The sequence below is a fragment of the Mastigoproctus giganteus genome, chromosome 7, assembly GCF_048544385.1.
Source record: "Mastigoproctus giganteus isolate SK-2022 chromosome 7, ASM4854438v1, whole genome shotgun sequence".
Lineage (NCBI taxonomy): Eukaryota > Metazoa > Arthropoda > Arachnida > Uropygi > Thelyphonidae > Mastigoproctus > Mastigoproctus giganteus.
In genome coordinates, this window is record NC_143581.1 from 62,537,338 (window position 1) to 62,557,688 (window position 20,351).

Genomic DNA, 20,351 nt, shown 5'->3' on the forward strand with positions numbered 1-20,351 from the left:
TGTTACTCTCCTAAGCCTTCTAAATAGGTGCCTGACAGAAGGCACATTTCCAACATCCTGGAAAACGGCAACCTTGAAATTTATATTGAAAAATCCAGACAAGCCACCACAAATTCCAACCTCCTACCGCCCGATTGCCTTGCTCTCTGTAATGGCCAAGCTACAAGAACGCCTGCTCCTATTTCGCTTAACCGCCAGATATGAAGAACAAAAACTTCCAAGTAACAAGCAATTTGGATTCAAAGCAGGTAGCAGCACAGAAGATGCCATTAACAGTTTAATCACTCAAGCAACTCACACAGCCTTTAAGTACTCCCTTGCAATCATGGTAGACTTCGCTGGGGCCTTTGATCGACTATGGTGGCCCAGTGTTCTTCGGAGGCTTCGGCAATCAAATGTTTCCAACAACCTATACAACAGTTTAAGGTCATATTTAACTGGTAGAAAAGTCCAAGTTACAAACAGATTCCAGACAGTGACTAGGTACATCGATCGAGGCTGTCCGCAGGGCTCTGTGCTTGGCCCTTTCCTCTGGTCTATTGTCCTGGATGAGTTCCTGGGCATGGACCTGGGAGGTGTTGAGCCCTTGGCCTTCGCGGATGATCTTGTCCTTTTGGTATGTGCTAACACCAGGACGAACTTAGAGAAAATGGCAAATGGAGCACTGGTAAAACTTCAGAACTGGGCAGCCCTGCACAACCTTACCATTTCAGGAGAGAAAACAAAGTCCATACTCCTTAAAGGCAGACTACAAATCACAAGACCACCTACAATAAAATTAAACTTTATGCCCATACGGCTGCACGCTGAAGTCAAGCTCCTAGGTATCTTCTTAGACTCGGGGCTTACCTTCCACCACCACCTAAAGTATCTAGCCAACAAAATTCAAAGGTACAGTGCTATGATAAGGCGGGTCAGCAGGGCAGACTGGGGGCTGAAGCACAAAGCTCTTACTCTGATATACCAAGCGGCATACGTGCCAATTGTGTGTTATGGTGCCTCCATCTGGTACCGAAAAGCCATCCTAGCAAGAAATAAACGTAAGCTGGATTCAATCCAGAGGTTCATGCTCCTTTCAATTTGCAGGGCATGCCGCACCGTCAGCACCCCTGCTCTGCAGGTATTAACTGGATGTCAGCCACTATACTTAGAAGTGGTTAAAAGAGGGCTTTTTTATCACTTAAGGAAGGGAGTTCCAACCCAACTGCTAAATTTTCAACTTGACACCACAAACGGTACCAGGCAGGAAAGACAACGGATAACCAAACATCTACAAGAGATATGGCAACATGACTGGGACACTACAACAAAAGGGGCCATCACAAAACGATTCCTTCCATCCATAAGTTCAACTCACCCAGAACCTCCACCCTGGTTTTCGCCTGGCCTCCATGTGACCTTTATCATCACCGGCCATGGATCCTTCCAACAAAAACTGACCGCCATGGGAATCGAGAATGATCCACGTTGCCACTGCGGCGAAGAGGAGTCCTGGGGGCACCTCATGTATGAGTGCCCCAGCTACGACAACATTAGGCTTAAATTCCTCACCACAATACAGAGAAACCCTCGCAATCAAGAATTCACTCTGCTACTCGAGGAAGATACCTATAAGGCATTAACCACCTACGCACAAGAAACATTTGCACTTAGGCGAGCTAAGATTGCAGAACTCAGAGCCCAACAACTAAACCGGACCGGCGTGGGATAACTCTCCATTCCCCCGGAAAAACGCAGACATAATTATGCAAACCCTAATAGGGTAGGATCCACTGCAGGCACCATCCAAGGTGGGGATGCTGGCACTCCTCGGAGTGCGGGATTTAAAAGTCATCGCAAACCCGAAATGGGTAGGATATACTGCTGGCACCGATCTAGGTGCGGGATTGCTGGCACTGACCTCAGTGCGGGATCTACAGGCACTATGCCATTGACAATTACACAGGAGCACCTGTCCCCTGTGACTTTTAAACCCACACTCTTTCCTATACTTCGCCTAAATAAATTAGGGTGGATTTATTCTCCCCTGTCAACCCACCCAAATTCATTCTCCCTCAAATCCTCTCTTTTTCTATGCTCCTCTCTCTCTCTTCCCTTTTTTTTTTTTTAAATCTGTTACTTAATTTTACTTAATTTTTTAATTAATTTATTTTTTATTTATTTTTTTTATTTAATTTTTTACTTTATTATTTTTTTATTTCTTTTTATTTATTTATTTATTTATATTACTTTTTATTTTATTTATTTATTTATTTATTTTATTTTTTTTTTAATTTTTTTTATTTTTTATTTATTTATTATTTTTTTTTATTTTATTTTTATTTTTATTTTTTTTTTTTGGCTCCGTCAGGAAGCTCAGGCAACCCTGGCGGAGGCCAGCCAGAGTATAATGGGCAGCCTGGCTCACCTCCCAGTGGTGGTGGCGGGCAACGTGGGGTTCCCTTAGGGGCCTTGCGGCTAAGCAGCCAGAGACAGAACAACAGAACACAGCACAACTCTGTCACAAACCAGACACCACACTTTTTCTGGCTTTTACAGAGATTCTGTAAATTCTTCACAAAGTACCATGGCGCAGATGTGGGAAACCACCGGTGGCGCCTTCCACAAAACACTATGCCACTATGCCACTATGTGCAATTTTAATTACGTACAAGTTTACAATCGGCGGTTTTACCGCCGATTGTAAACTTGTACGTAATTATAATTGGGCAGATAGTATGTTTATATTCGCTTATTTTCATTATTTCATTACTAAGCTGCATACTATACACATACTACGCTGCATAGGCCCCGCGCGGCTGCCCTACTGCTCTTCAGAGGAATAGTTTATCAGTATTTGCTCCTTTGTACTCACAAAGATTCTCCTGCAGTGCAGACTTACGATATACGCAAATACGCATATATCGTATATTGTTGAAATTACATTAAGATAAAATTAATTCCTGTTGTTACGTCAGCGCCTGGATTTTCGTAGTTTATGAATAATTTTTGAATTTTAATTAATCATTAATTTATTGCACTATAACGAAAAATCTCTTCTCTAGTATTCTAATCATTCAGACTATTAAATTTTATATTTTTCTTTTCATTGACAGGCTACCAAATCTCTGACCCGAAATTTCTAGCTACCAAGCTAGAAAAATGAAACGACATCTATCAGGGGCTGAAAAAAGACGCGAATATAATATAATACATATATTTGAATATAATACATATATTATATTCAAATTTTATTGGAAATAAAACATGAATAGTACATAATATTTTTTATTTATTTAAAAAATGGTTAACATGTATTTTTATTTTCCCTATCTCTCTTTTTTTTAAGGGGCCCAATATTTTCTTCTGCGCCCAGGGCCTCAACCGACCTTAATCCGCTTCTGCACACAGTGGTCATAATCGCCGTTATCCCATACCAAATGGAGGAGGCCTGAGGTCGTTACCATCCCATCAATGACTCGAGGAATTTTTATGGGCTCCCCTCACAACGTGGATGAGTTAGTCAGTTTCATGTTGCATGGTCTTTCCTCCCGGAAACTCACGTTTTTCGGAAAGCAAACCGACAGAATTACAAACACAGTTTAGACTAAGATGCATTTAGGGCTAAAGCCTCAAGCTGCAAGCAAATTTAGACTATGTATATATGAAGTGCAATAGCATCATTAATACACAGCCATTTCTGAATAAACAAAATATTTATAACGCGGCATCGTTTTAAGTTATATCTCATATTGTGAATACCTTCACAACGAGTTGCCATGAGATTGCACTACTTCGAATAAGTAACGCTTCACCTAAGGAGAAGACTAATGTTACTTATTCTCAGAATAAGTAACATTAGTTAAACTTAAAACGATGACGCTTTATAAATATTCTGTTTATTCAGAAATGGCTGTGTATAAATTATGCTATTGCACTTAATATATACATAGTCTAAACACAGTTTACTGATGCGTCAGTGCCATAGTTGTTTTGGCACTTAACGCCCACACCTAACCTAAAGCTATCTTGTATTTTCAAATTATTCTATGTAATCGTTTCGGAGTATAAACAGAATCTTTATTTTTATTTAATCACATATGTATTATACTCATATAACGTGGTAAGTAAAAACGGTGGAAATCACTGTGCTAATCGCAGTGATTATCACCTCTATATTACAAGTATACGAGACTTTAACCCGGAACTCTGTATCCCACCGCATATTACCAAAGCTCGTGGTATACGCAGAATTTTATAAAATATACGAGTACATTTATTTTGCACTTCATATAATAATCATATCCGACCATCGGGTTTTCGGTTTGATACAACAGCAATATATTGGACGGATACTGTATCCATTAAGAACACCATTTGCTTGTAAACCTCTTTTCGTACAGTTCCCTTCATCTTTGTTAAATCAATACCATTACTGCAGATCATCCCCTAAATCTACAAAATTAATCCAGATTAAAGAAAACTTTTATTTCTCAGAAAAACACCGAAATTTTGAAACTCCTGAGAAGGCTTACTTCTCACCTACACATTTTCGAACACCACTGTCAAAGAAAAAGAAAACCCAAAACAGTGATTTTGTGCACTGTATTGTATACAGTGCAAAAAAATTTTCTATTTATACTCCGGCACGACAACCAAGTCAGAAGAGTTTACAATAAATCGTCAATACAAATATTTATCGTATTTAGTAAATTTTCTGTTTATACTCCGGCACGACAACCAAGTCAGTAGAGTTTACAATAAATCGTCAATACAAATATTTATCGTATTTAGTAGTCACGGGCTTGAACCCCGGTGCACTCAAGGAACGCGTGCTATGCACTCTCGCTCCTGACCACTGGGCTACGTACTGATGGGGCTTGAACCCCGGGTCCACTCGGCTACGTCAAAAATCACTGCATTGTATACTTTGACCAGAAAAAATTTACACAAAACACAGGAAAATATGCCTAAATAGTTGCTTACTTAATATTACCTAACTTTATCCTGAGTCGAATCGACCAGATTTCTCTATGTTTAGCATACATTATGCGTGCTGTACAATGTTATGTTAATAATGTTATCCCAAGGTCTGAAATGTTGCTTTCTTGTTACAATCTTTAAAACAGGAAATCGTACTAAAGGACAACAAAATTGTACTGTTAAGCCTATTTTTATTATCACGGCTTATTCAAAATAATGGAATTCATACTATTCCACAACTTTACCTTCACCAATGGCTTCGTAACCAATAATAATCGTGGAGTTGTCCTAGGAAAATCTACTAAAATCTATTATCACTGTATTTTTTCCTTGAATGAAACTTTGAAGGATGCACTTCAATATATTCATTAGGATGATGCGGTTGATAAAGATGTTTCTAAAGCTTTTTAATATTATCAATAAAACTAATATGTTATGGTATATTAGGGGACGAACTAAACTGTATTCATGGTCTCGTTTTCAACAGGATGCTCAGAGTGAGACTAGGGTTCCATTTTTTATCCATTCGTTCCACTAAAGGGTATATATACCATAACGTTCAACTTGGGAATTTACTTTTTTGTATCTTTTTTAGGCACGTTCGCAAAACGTAACGCGAATATTGTCTTCAACAAAACAGTATATCAACAAGCATGTAACAGCTAGACTTCAAGTGGACAAATTTTCATATTTTGCATTTGGATCTTTTAGAAGGATTTCTCGAGCTGCCCAAATTTTATTAAAACTGGACCAACAGAAATTTGGCAAATTTTTCCTCTTAAAATCTCTATAGTATCTATTAGTGAATTAATAAGAGGAGTTTACCTCAATATAGTACGTGGAACACTTCCGTATGATACCCTCCAGAAATTAAAACGGAAAAAACGAAAAAATCGACGACTTACCGGTACATTAAAGTAAAATATAAATAATTAAAGTAAAATATAAATAATTAAATAATCAATTTAACACAATTCAAAACAATTAAAAATTCAAATTAACGCAATTAAAAGAATCTAACGAAAATGTTCAAAACGATTTTCCTTCCTGAAGCTGACAATGCTTTTCGACCGACTGTCGTGATCACAGGAATGAAAATTACCGAATCAGGCTAAACCTGCAACTTAAATAGTGATTATATGTCTTCGCGCATGCGCGTAAAGGTCCACGCATCGGAGATCAAATATGGCCGCCGAACATTAACAGAATTCTCGTGTAATTTAATTTCAACGGTTTCTGCAATTAATAGTCGCGAATAATTACGTTGAACGTTAAGTATTTTGGCCTCGTTAAATAAAAAAGTATGTTTTTCGTTAATGGCATGAAAGGCTAATTCTGACGCTGCTGAACGAGAAGCACGAACTGAGGCTTCGTGTTGATTTACACGAATATTAAGAGAAAACCGCGTCGAACCCTGGTAAGACGAGTCGCAATCACCGCAAGAAATGTTGTATACTAGATCATTAATTTGTGTTGCGAACTCGGAAAGAACCGAGCGATTGTTCAGTAACTGAACAAATACTGAACAATCGCTCGGTAAGAACGATTGTTCAGTATTTGTTCTCGGAAAGAACCGAGCGATTGTTCAGTAACTGAACAAATACTGAACAATCGCTCGGTTCTTTCCGAGTTCGCAACACAAATTAATGATCTAGTATACAACATTTCTTGCGGTGATTGCGACTCGTCTTACCAGGGTTCGACGCGGTTTTCTCTTAATATTCGTGTAAATCAACACGAAGCCTCAGTTCGTGCTTCTCGTTCAGCAGCGTCAGAATTAGCCTTTCATGCCATTAACGAAAAACATACTTTTTTATTTAACGAGGCCAAAATACTTAACGTTCAACGTAATTATACGCGACTATTAATTGCAGAAACCGTTGAAATTAAATTACACGAGAATTCTGTTAATGTTCGGCGGCCATATTTGATCTCCGATGCGTGGACCTTTACGCGCATGCGCGAAGACATATAATCACTATTTAAGTTGCAGGTTTAGCCTGATTCGGTAATTTTCATTCCTGTGATCACGACAGTCGGTCGAAAAGCATTGTCAGCTTCAGGAAGGAAAATCGTTTTGAACATTTTCGTTAGATTCTTTTAATTGCGTTAATTTGAATTTTTAATTGTTTTGAATTGTGTTAAATTGATTATTTAATTATTTATATTTTACTTTAATTATTTATATTTTACTTTAATGTACCGGTAAGTTGTCGATTTTTTCGTTTTTTCCGTTTTAATTTCTGGAGGGTATCATACGGAAGTGTTCCACGTACTATATTGAGGTAAACTCCTCTTATTAATTTACTAATATTATTATCAACGTAGAACATATTGAGTATTACAGCTCTGATTTATACTATCTATAGTATCTATATATAAATGGGAATATGTTTCGGATGTTTCAGCATTATTTTATATGGAAAACTCGGATTGACAGCAAATTTTTAGCATACGTGCTGTTAGTCCCTGGGAAAGTTTTCAGAACAAATTCCACAGCCCCCCAGTCCCCCTTTCCCCGCTACGGAACTCTAGTTTGGATTTTCGGGCATTACTCGAGGAGGAGAGGAAAAGTCGGATCAACACCAGATTTTCAGAGTGAGTTTATTTGGTCCGCGGAAGTTTTTTCCATAACCATACAGTAAATATCACAGAAATTTATATATAAATGAAAGCATTTTCCATAAAATGCTTTCATAAGCATTGATGTGAATTTAAACCAGCAGCTCGGTTCTTATAAAAAATTCAGACCTTATTTAGAATATTCTGAGGGGCGTTTGTATCAATTTTCATTAAGATAACCTATTTTTCCTATGCACCATTTCTCCTTCGGAAGTACTACTACACAAATAATACAGTACTAACAACCCATCACGTGAATAACACGTAGTGAAGGTCTGGTATATACTTTTTGAGTAGAGTACAGTATAGCAATATTTGATAATAGAATGCACCAGAAATTATAACGCACTGCTTATGCGTTACCTAACTTACTTAAAGATTCATCTCAAATGGTACTAGAATGAGATACATTTCTACTCACATATGCAGATGGTCTTCAGATTTGCACCCCTCTTGCTACAGGGGGTCTGTCGAAGGGTAAATTTTGGGCTAATATCAGAATGAATCATCATAAACTTCCTTGAAACCCGAAAAATAAAATATTTTCTGTTTCTATTTTTCTTTTTTGATTCACATGAAACAAAAAACCTGAAAACTTTCACTATTCCCTTGACTCCACATTCAACCACTCGTATAAAAGATCGTGGAATTGTTTTCCTTTCCCATGACACACGCAAAATTCCAGATATTGTTGATAAAGTTAGAAAGTGCTTATAACCTAGAAATGAAAAAAGATATTACGAGATTATATTCATGATCATAATCTGTACAACGACCACAATGCTCGCTTCTGTAACAACTTAGCTGGCACAGTATATCGCCATCTTCTACTTGTTTGGAGAGGTCTGGGTTCGATTCCCGTTGACGACCAGAGGAAATTTTGAAGCCTCTTTCAATCGAGGCTGTAGTCAGTTAGTCGAATTCAGGCGGAAGGAGTAGTGCTTCCCTCCGTTGTTATTAGCGGTTTTTTTCAGCACGCACAACAAAAAATCGATTCGCGAACGTGTGTCTTTAGATATAACACACGTAGACCACTGTAGTTGCGCTATGTCGCAGTATCATGGGAGGAATGAATAGGCTCCTAATCCCTATTATTTGAAAAACGATTTTCAAATTTAAGTTTAATTGAAGGAAAATCGTTTTTCAAATTTGTTTAAGTTTAACTTTAATTGATTTTTAATGTTAATTTGTTAATTTTTGAATTGTGTTCAATTGATTTTTTACAGTAATCATTTTGCGTTAATTTTTTATTCGTTTTAATTTCTGGAGAGTATCATACGGAAGTGCTTTACGTATCATATTGAGGAAAATTTCTCTTATCCTTCTACAAATATTGATATCAACGTAGAACGTTACATCAATACGTTATATCTAAACGTATTGAGCACCATAGCTCTGTTATATACTATCAAATTCAATATTTTACAAAACTGAATTCTAATTACACAATGCATGGAAAATAATTCTTATGGACCACTATATTCTTTATGTACAGGGTGATCATAAAAAGTCGGGCTGTCTCGAAGGTCGAGACTTTTTTTTATGCGCCCAGATGAAAACAAGAAAATGCCGCTCACTCCAATACAAAGTTTGTCCAGTAATACTGTATTCATTTCGTCGCTGCCTCATGACATGAAAATATCTCACTGGTATCATTCATTTTAGTTTCCCTGAGATTTGGCGTCAGTTAAGAGCTTCCAGGCTCCCATCTTAACATGGTCCTGCATAAAGTCCCAATCTTTTTCTCTGAAAACGTATTTATTTTAACACAGAAGTACAATATTAATATCATATGTCCAGGAATGAACTTAAACTAATTTAACTTCTTTTTTTTTTGTGGTCCCATAAAGTTCCCCACCTGAAACTGAAAATTGCACTTGTATTTCTGAAAAAAAAAAAAAAAAAAATCACAAGTTTTTCAAACAAATGCACTGGAATTTTATGTCCCGTATACATCTCAGATATCAAATTATACGTCTAGCTCAACTTGGTTATGGAAATTGGTATCTCATGATAACTAAAACTTTGATATATTATATCTTGTTGCCCATTCAATAAATATGTAATTCTGTACGGAAATCGAGACAAATAAATAAATTATGAAATATGAACGCCGAATATAACTATCTATTAGTTGCTATCGACTGCAATCTCAGTCCGAAACTTTAATGTGAAGAAAGACTCTATAAATGTAGGATGCCCAAGAGGAACGTGCAGAACTTCTTCTTGTTCCATAGGAAAAAAAAAAAAATAAAATATATATATATATATTGCCAACTTATCTGGTGGGGCAGTTTAATACTGAAAAGCAATCACCAAGAATTCAGCTCTGTAATCTTGAAGAATATCTACAGCAATGCATATCCTTTTGCGTTCAATGACCTGGGAGGTGGAAAGCAGGGCCAGCTACATTTCCCTTAATAAATTTTTAAAAGAGTCATAGCCACTTGGCTAGCCTATCGCTAGTCACTGCTTCTGTAATTGGGTAGTTGAACGAATTTCACGGCCGCACCAGACAGTTTTCCTTGCCAATAATAACAACGGACCGGCAGACAGACAACCTGGGCTTCCTGTGTCCTGTTGGCATTCTCATATATTTTGGCAATTTGTCGCCACAAAGTAGATAGAAGGAGGACATCACTTCTTTTAACAGTCCAGTGACAAGGAAGCACACGGAATTGCTCAATAATGGCAAGTAGTAAAACTCATGTAGACAGAATAACGATTGGAGGCGAAAATTTTCTTTTCTAAAAAGGCTTTGGGTCAGTGTTTAGTGGAAGTCTGAAACGTTCCTCGGTAGAGTGGTTACTACACCGATTTTCTCTTTATAGGGGTTTTATTGTAAATAGAAATGGTGCCATGCACACACCCGGAGACGTGTAATTACCAGGGCAAGTAAACCATAGTCGAGTCAGATAAGCTCGAAATTAACCTCGATATCAGCCGCTTCCTATCACAATCGTGTGATGGGTTGCGGTCATTTCAGCGACACCTCCATGTGGATGAAACAGACACAAAATGTTTGATAGTGGAGGTCAGTCATTATTTCACTGTCTTCTAATTCCAGTATAAAAGGAACTACAAAAAAGCAAAACAGTAACTGCCCTTTAAAGTTTGCTCCTCTTCTACCTCTTCTGGTGGAAAGAGAATAAATAATATCGTCAACTTTATTTTTGTCTACTCTCTCTCCGAGAGAGAGAGAGAGAGAGAGAGAGAGAGAGAGAGAGAGAGAGAGAGAGAGAGAGAGAGAGAGATGCTTGAATTTCCTGTGATTAATTTAGATAACATACCATCCCGATAAGCTTTCTGCTAGGAAACTTGCAACCTCCACCCTTCTCCAGCGGTAGCTCATTAAGGTAGTTATGGTCTAATACCTTCCACAGGGGAAAGATCGTTTGCAAGGGGAATATATCTGACTGCTTTCATTTATGAAGCTTAGCAACAGGTTCCAGTAATGACGTTCGTAGACGTAACAGAAAACAGTGTTCTCGCTTCACACTCCCGATAAGGCCTCCTCGGGGGAGTTACAATAAATCATTCTAGCTGTAATATAGCATAGGCTCTGATTAAAGTAACAGTTAGTCATCTCTAATTTCGGTGAGTTGCTTCGCATTTAGCACCCCCTCGTTTTCATTTATAATTCAGACGGCAAAATTAATCTGAAAACACACAGACTGTGCGTTGTGAGAGAAAGAGATTGCTGAATCATGCGTATTAGGATTTATTCTTTTTCTTATTCCTTGCACTCTAACAGTATCTCATATTTAATATGGTTTATTTTCCTTTGCGAATATAATAAATTAGCATAACCACTTCATTTTTTAGTATATAACACCAGAGAATATCTTCAGTCATTTTCTACATAAAACTAGTTGTCAATAGTTGATGGCCTTTTTGCAGTGGTACTGTTCTTTACAGAGATATGAGGCGGAGTTGAACTGACTTTCTAGGAGCCGCCCTTCACAAAAACATATGTCCATATATCAATAGTTGAAGTATGTTTATTGTCAAGGATAGTTCTGGACAGTAACTAGGCCATATAAAAAAATGAACAGTTTTTTGTATTTTATTGAGAGATTTTTATTTTTTTATTTGAAACTTTTCTTAGGATCGAATTATTAAAAATATTTTTGCTATAACATTTCAAATATAAGTAATAAATCAACTTTTAAATAAACCTCATTAATATTAAGCAGCTGTTATTACAACTGTAAAATGTAACTTCACAGTAATGCGGTTATATTGCAGTAAAGGAAAGACACTGGTTCATGATTACTTCCATTGTATCAAATGCAACAGCTTTTCCTTAATTTAATTAAGGAAATTATTTTCCTTAATTTTTCCTTAATTGGAAAAGAACTAACCAAGGTACTGTTATTTAGATTGACCTTAAAAAATTCCAAGATCCTTCGCAGCAAGCACACATTTATTTTCCCTGTTTTAAAAGACCACAGATCATGATATATCCACTTTAAAGTCCTTGAAGCAACAATAAGAGCCTTAAACATATCAAGGCAAAACATCTGTCAGCAATGTGGGCGATAAGACAAGAACTTACTGGAGTAAACAACCACAAACTTGCCACTACATGCAAACGTGTCTTGTTCCGATTCCCATGTATGCCTCGACGATCTGGTCCTCTGTTTCCCTCACTAACATAAAAAAATTCATGGGTATCGAGTACCATCACGAGATCAGTCATGTATGTAAACCTTGGTTGCACCCCTTGGAAGCAGTTGCTCATTGCAGGAAATCTGCGCAACCTCCGCAGCAAATCACCGATCGTCTTGGCGCCCCAAATGTTCACAATCTTGTTGCGGGCTCTGGGCTTTCCCGCGTCCTTTGCAATGACGGGTGGATTCCCCTACGAAGCTAATTGCATAATTTAACAATGCTTAGAAGATTTTTTTCCGTCTGACATCCTCAAAACGTACAACACCCTGAAGATTGATCCCCACAAGTTCTGTGATGAGAAAGCGTAAAGATCTCAGAAGATACAGGACATGTACTACCACATACAATTGTAGAAGTTTTCTGATTATCTCGTTCAGGATGGAATCTCCGCTGAATCCTACTTTGCTCCTCTACAAAGAAGAATTAATTTGTTTTAATTTATTATTTGTTTGTATGTATACGTGTTAATTGCATATATTACGATGCGTATGTGTTTATATGCTATCTTCATGATAAGGATAATGTCGGAGAGGGCTATTGAAATGCAAAGAGATCTGTTTACGTGTTTCATTGATCTTACGAAGGCATTCGACAGGGTGAAACATGAAGAACTCTTCAACGCTGTAGATTGTTTAGATATAGACGGGAAAGACATAAGGATACCCAGGAACTTATATTGGGAACAAACAGCCACCCTGAGAATTGGAAAAGACAGGGGTGAGAACATAAGAATTCTGAGGGATGTAAGACAGGGCTGTGTTTGCTCCCCGGACCTATTCAACCTCTACAGCGAGGAAATTATGAGAGGAACACATGCAACTGGAGGATTCGGATTTGGCGGACAGAATGTAAACAACATCAGATATGCAGACGATATCGCTCTCATTGCCGAGACAGAAGAAGAACTACAGGGACTTCTAGACAAAGTAGTGGAACAAGGTAGAAGGAAAGGCTTAACAATAAACATTAAAAAAACAGAGTGCATAGTTTTCAACAAAAAGAAAATTCTACCCAAATGCATACTGAAAATAGGGAACAACGTCATAAGACAAGCAGAGAAATACAATTATCTAGGGAGTTGTGTTACACAAGATGGACGATCAGATAAGGAAATCAAAAGACAGACTGGTATGGCCAAGACCACGTTTAAGAAACTTGGCAACATACTAAAAGATAGGAAATTGTCAATGAAAACGAAAAACTGAATTTTGAAATGTTATGTTATACCTATCCTTACGTACGGTAGTGAATACTAGACAATCTCCCGAGAAATGGCAAAGCGTTTGGAGGCGACAGAAATACGGTTTTATAGACGGATGCGCAGAATATCCTGGACTGAGCATACCACGAATGTAGAGGTACTACAAGGAGCAGGAACGCAAAGATAATTACTGAGGAACATAAGAGAAAAGCAGCTGAAATTTTTTCGCACATCATGAGGCAGGAAGGTTTGGAGGAGATCATCATGACAGGCAAGGTGAATGGAAAGCGAAGCAGAGGAAGACAAAGAATAAACTAAATTAGTAATCTGACCAATTAAATGAATGTACGGAGTCTAGACCTGCTGAGAACAACAAAAGATGTGTGGAAGACCATGATCACCAACGTTTTTTAAGGGACACAGTACAGAGAGAGAGAGAGAGAGAGAGAGAGAGAGAGAGAGAGAGAGAGATGTGTTTATTTGTCTCTACCTTTTGCTTGTGTCACTGTATATATATGTGTATGCGCTTTATTTGCTCGCATTAGATGTTATTTGTTACGGTATAGTTTAGAGCTAAAGCCTCAGGTTACGTAAATAGTTTAACTGATGTACAAGTTAGCGCATTTGCATCATTTCTGTTTCATGATTTCATCATTTCGCCAACTACATAAAAAAAAGGTAAACTGTAGCCATTATCAACCCACTGCAGGACTACACAAGTAGTTATAAATTGGCATCATTAAGTATATCTCATATTGTGAATACCTTCACAACGAGTTGCCATGATATTCCACTACCTCGAATAAGTAACGCTTCACCATAGGAGGAGAAGACTATTGTTACTTATTCTCAGCGGATACCATCACCCATACGGCACCGTTTCGGAGCTTACTGGCTCCTCATCAGTAGGTGGGCAGGTACCCTGGTGTTGCAAAGTATAAATCCACAATATGAGAGATGCCTGACAGTGTGGAGTAATTTATATTCTGTATAGTTTTAACTGACAACCCAGTTATACTTCGCAACTGGATCATCATCATTGCAACACCAGGGTACATCAGTGCCCACTGGTGAGGATCCAATAAGCTCCGAAATGGTGCCGTATGGGTGATGGTATCCGCTGAGAATAAGTAACAACAGTCTTCCCCTATGGAGAAGCGTTACTTATTCGAGGTAGCGCAATATCATGGTAACTCATTGTGAAGGTATTCACAATGAGATATACTTAATGATGCCAGTTTATAAATACTTATGTAGTTGGCTATGTACAGAAATGATGCAAATGCACTAACTTGTACATGTTATTTGTTGTATTATTTTATAGAAACTAATGTTTATGTATGCATAATTTATGTACGACTTCTATGTTTGCTGTCTAAGTTATAATTTACAAATATATATAGGCACCCTCCTAGCTGAAGGCTGTTCAGGGGTGAAGCATATGCAATAATTGAATAATAATAATAATAATAACAATAACAATAATAATAATAAGTGTTGTAGATCTCCAGAAACTGGGCAAACAATACCGACTACAGGGAGAACATAGAAAAGGATTGTACCAAGTTAAAAAACATAATTTTTAAACTTATTAAAGATAAAAGAGAAAACAAAAACAAAAATTCAAATTCATCACTTAAAAATGTATAGTATCTTATGTTGGGCGTCTCCTGAATGCCAGTTCAACTCCGTCAGCTCATTTAAAAATATTTAACTATATAGTATCGGTGTAAATACACCATAGTTAACCCATAAACTTGAGCTACGTATGTAGCGTAGAGGGCATCGTTTTAATTGTATCTCATAATGTGGTTGCCTTCACAACGAGATAGCTACTATTGCATTACTTCAAATAAATAACGCTTCTCTAGTAGAGAAGACTACTGTTATTTATTTTCAGCGGTACCACCGCTGAAAATAAATAACAAATAGGAGGAAAATTATTTTAATGTATAGAAAAATATGTATCATTACAACAAAATGCGCAGAAATGATGAAAAACAGTGATGAGAGTTTATTTCAAGTAGAACTGCATAGAAGATGGATTTGTGATTATAAGGCCCGACGCACCACAATCGTCAAGCTGGGAATGCAGTCACAGGGGTGTCTGAGTGGACCGCGGTTCAAACTTGTATGACTGCTAAATATGATTAACGATTGTATTAACAGCCGAAATGATTTACTGTAAACTCCTCTGACCTGGTGGTAATGTCAGTATAGATACAGAGCTTTTTGTTTTTAATTTAGAAACTACAGTAACTCTTTTTAAGACCTTTAAGCTACTTCAGTTATTAATTTTAACTAAAACGAATTCTGTTGTATGCAAATATTTTATTCAATTTAAAAAAAAAAGTTTATTTATTTTTATGTTACTGAATGAAAGTTTGTTAATACACATGCTGGTTAAAATAAATGCAAATAGATGCAAAAAAAAAAAAAAAAAAGTGACGTACTGCCCAGTTGAGTATAAAGACTGCACAGGCTGTTTGTTCCACTGCAGTAATCTGAAGCCAGAATGGGGGAAACCTGTGATCTACTAGACAATGAAGAAGGTCTTACCGTGGGTGCATGTGTAGCAGGAGCCACGATTCAAGAAACGAAAGACATAACTGGTTTCTCAAAAGCATCCATCCTAAAGGTTTTTAATGACTGGAAAGCAGGTGGTTCTTCCACATCTCAAAGGTGTAAATGTAGAAGAAACACAATCAAGAGCGAGGCCATCGTACTCTAAGGAGAAATGTACAGGAAAATAGGACAATGTGCGGAAAATAACATCTCAATTCAACCAAGTCCATAACTACCCTATTTCAACCCGTACCATGCGCAGGGAATTGAAGAAATTGGGTATTAGCAGTCGTCTGCCTATACGAAAGCCACTTGCGTTAAAGAAAAACAAAAAAATCCGCTTTCAGTGGTGTCAAGGATGTCATTATTGGAAGCAGAACAACAATGGAAGAAAGTCATGTGGCCATAGGCCAGAGGAATCCAGATACCCTTTGTTTTGCGCTGACAGAGAGTGTAAAGAGAACCTCAAGAAGCGATGGACCCTGCTTGCCTTGTTAAGACAACCCAAGCATTACGAGGTGGTATCATGGTATGGGGAATGTTTTGTTGGCACGGACTGGGTCGATGATTCCAGTGGAAGGTCGAATGTCATCCAGCAGGTACCCGAATTTTGTATCAGATCTAATGCACCCTGCAATGTTACACTTATATCATGAAGGTTATGGCCACTTCACGAATAACAATGAACAGCGCATCGCGCAAGAATGGTTTTGGAAAACATGACATGGATTTCCACCATTCTTTCTGGTCCCCATATTCACCTGATCGCAATCCTGTTGAGAATGTGCGGGATATGCTGGAGAGGGCTATTCGGCAGCGAAGTCCTCTTCCTTCAACTTTGACGCAGCTAACCAATATTTTGGTCACAATTGGACAAAAACGCACTGAAACAGCTTACAGAATCCAAGCAGCGCCACATGCTATTATTCGAAACAAAGGCGGTCCGATTCGACACTGAATAAAGGTTCGTATTTTTTTGACCAGTGTGTGTATATGACGACGTATCTGACTGATGAACTGTAAGATTTGTATTACCAAAATTATGATATTTGAAGAGGATTTTTTTTAAAACTCGAATCGCTTCTTATTTTGTACTCTTCAAAATATTAGAATTTTTTAGACGGCTTTAGTACTATTTACACATTTTATCTCTTATTTGCATTTATAATTTTATGTCATTGTTTTTCCCTACAATGTGTCTTTGAAATTATCTATATTTTCTATTTTCGTCTTTGAAGATTATATTTGCTATAAAATTGTAGGAAAGGTAGGTATTCATGCCTTTCTGTGGTCTGTACACTTTCTTCTATTTTTTTATTCATAGATTTTCTCCGCCCCCCCCAAAAAAAACATCATTTTTTTCTCATATTTTTCTTCTTCTATTTCAGTTACTATTACAAGTTGACATATTACTACATATCTGTTTTTCATTTAACTGACATACTGTCAATGCAAATTTTTTGATTATGAATTTTCGCTTATATTAAGATAAATATTGCTTTTAATCCCATAATTCTGTAATTCAGAAACTTGGCGGAAAAAAAAAAAAAAAAAACACCACGCAGCAAGTTAACTAAACTTGGCAGTTAAGATACTTATCGTTTGCTTCTTATTTCAGCCATCATAATTACGGTAGAGAAATGTGGTATATCCCCAGCTTGTTGCCAAAAGCAAAAATTATTTATAGCCTTTCATTTGATCACACAAAGTTCCACAAAACGCAGGGACTTAACGTGATGCTTTCATTACTCCCCCAGTTCAACATGGTCAGTTTTAACTTATCAAAACCGTCATTTGCTGAAGGGTCACGTTTTAGATAGCATGCTCGTTTCTTCCACCCTTATCTGTCTTAATGGCGGCAGATGAAGAAAGTGAGGAACTTCCATCTAGATAGCCTCCCATTAGAACCGTTGTGACAGGTAAGTAGAGAGGCGATGTTTATCATCGCTTCTGCCGACAGTGGCGAGCCAACAGTTTGCTAGACGAAGCGGTACATTCGAGAGATGGCCCCGAATCCCAACGGACAGATAGCTGCGGCAGGGACCGAAGCACGTGTGATTGTTTCGTCCGGGAAACCGACCGTGGCCTCCACCTTTATTTGTGCCTGTCGCGACTATTAAGGTTTCCGCAGGCCCGATAAGGGGTTCGTAACAATAGCTTGCGTCTTGATATGTCTCCATTATCAAGATATAGTAGATGTCTGTTAATGGAAGTTGTCCGTTTTGTTAGAAGAGCAGAGAGGAAGTTGAACGCGTGTTGTTACCATCTGCCAGAAATATGGGCCAAGCGTCCGTGTTTTATTTCCTCACTGAACTGCTGAAAGATGAGGCCTTTGTTTTATCTCAGGAGTCTCATATGTTTACCCCCGGACAAAAAGGATGCACATCACAATAAGACAACATAACAGAGAGATGCGAAAATAACGTAATTTACCTGTTTTTTTTTTTTTTCCGACTAAAAACAGTCATGATATAAATCAAAGAATACGCTAGTGACCAATATTTCTCTAACTGTCCATCAAGATGAAATTGCCAGAACTGCTAATACACAGTATCTATGTTTTGTTATCTTCTTCTTCTTCTTCCTTTTTTTTTTCTCTCTTTCTATCTTTCCGCATTCATTTTTGCCTTTCTCATCTTTATTATGTTTAAGGAACACATTCCGCTATCAATAAGTAGAAGATTAGACAGTGAAATTCGGACGACATTAAGATGTAGTAAATCAAAGATTATAAAGCTCTTGGAATAAAAAAAATATCGGTACAAACCTTGCATATTGAAGCTACAACATCCAACTGCGATTAGCACTAAAAAAAGCCAGACATATTTGAAAAACTGCACGGTATAAAGTTGTTATCAGCGGAACAGATTATTGGAAATAAAGAATTCTTATAATCTGTAAATTAAAAAAAAAAAACCTTTAACTAAATTACCTTTTAAAATAAAGTAAGAGCAGCATAAAGTAAAAAAAAAAAAAAAAAAAAAATACTGAGTCATATAGAGCTAGAAAGTTGAAAACGCTGCTGGGACTTATAGATATATTGTGGTTGAGTGGTTAAGAGTTTAAGTGCACCCATGTTCGAATACTTGTGATATTACAAATTACATTAATATTCTTGTCGTTTGCATTATTTAAACTTCCCTGACCCTAGACGGCCATCCAAAAAAAAATCTAAATATGTTTTTAACTGAATTTGGAAAATAAAAACTCAACCATAACAGATGTTTATTTTATTTATAACCAGAAAACATAGCCTACTATGCGCAGACAGATTTGCTCATATGTAACTTAAGCGTTAACACGGCTCTCTGGCCACTTTGATTCACCAGTCAATTAATAGCTTTGATGACTGATTTTATTTGTTGAAGTTACTCCCAAGACTGCTGGAAAATACCTGGCACATAACTTGTAAATTAATTTGGCAAATGTCCTTATCCTACACTAAAATTGACAAAAACAAATATTTGGAAAGATTCAGAAGATAAAGAGAATATAAAAATAAAAACCACTGTTTCGCTAAAGAATAAAATACATTGAAATAAAGCCCTACTTTTTCATCTCAGCTTGTAGGCTAAACAAACTAAATAATATCTACCCTTACTAGGTCAGATGGGATGGGTTTCATACAGGGTGGTTGCACGGAACAAATGCAGGGGCATATTCTACAGCTAAATATAAATAAATTTGAGACGTATGTATATAAAAAAAGTTCCTATACATACGTCTCAAAAGTCGTTATTTACGAAATATTAAACATTAATCATAAATAAGAAAGCTGCGTGAAACAGCAAATCATTTTTATGTTTATTCTGTCATAAAAGGATGACTGTGTAAAATGAGCTTTAAACAGCATAAAACATATGAACCATCAGCAACACGAATAGTGCTGTTATACTACATAAATCATATTAATTACTCAGTTGGGTAACCAGTGTGGCAGAATACATACTCGCAATGTCAAGGTGTCTATTAATTGAGGTTCGGGTTCCATGACGACTGTCTCGTCAAGTGTCAGTGTATTTGTTAAACTGATATTATGGGAAACACTACAATTTTGTTTCCTTTTGCCTAGCTAAATGATATGATTTTAATGATGTGTTGACGATTCTGTTTTACACTGTGGCGATTTTTATGGAAGTCATCCTTACTCCTTCCAACACGACAAAACGCTGCATGTAACAAAGCAAATGTTGAAAGCGCGATTTGAGAAGAATAACATCGGAAAACTGCAGTGGTTAGCACAGAGTCCGACTTCAGCTATTCAACTCAAATGAACATTTTTGGGATGAGAGGAATCAATATTAGGGCGAGGCTAAGATAGCTCTCT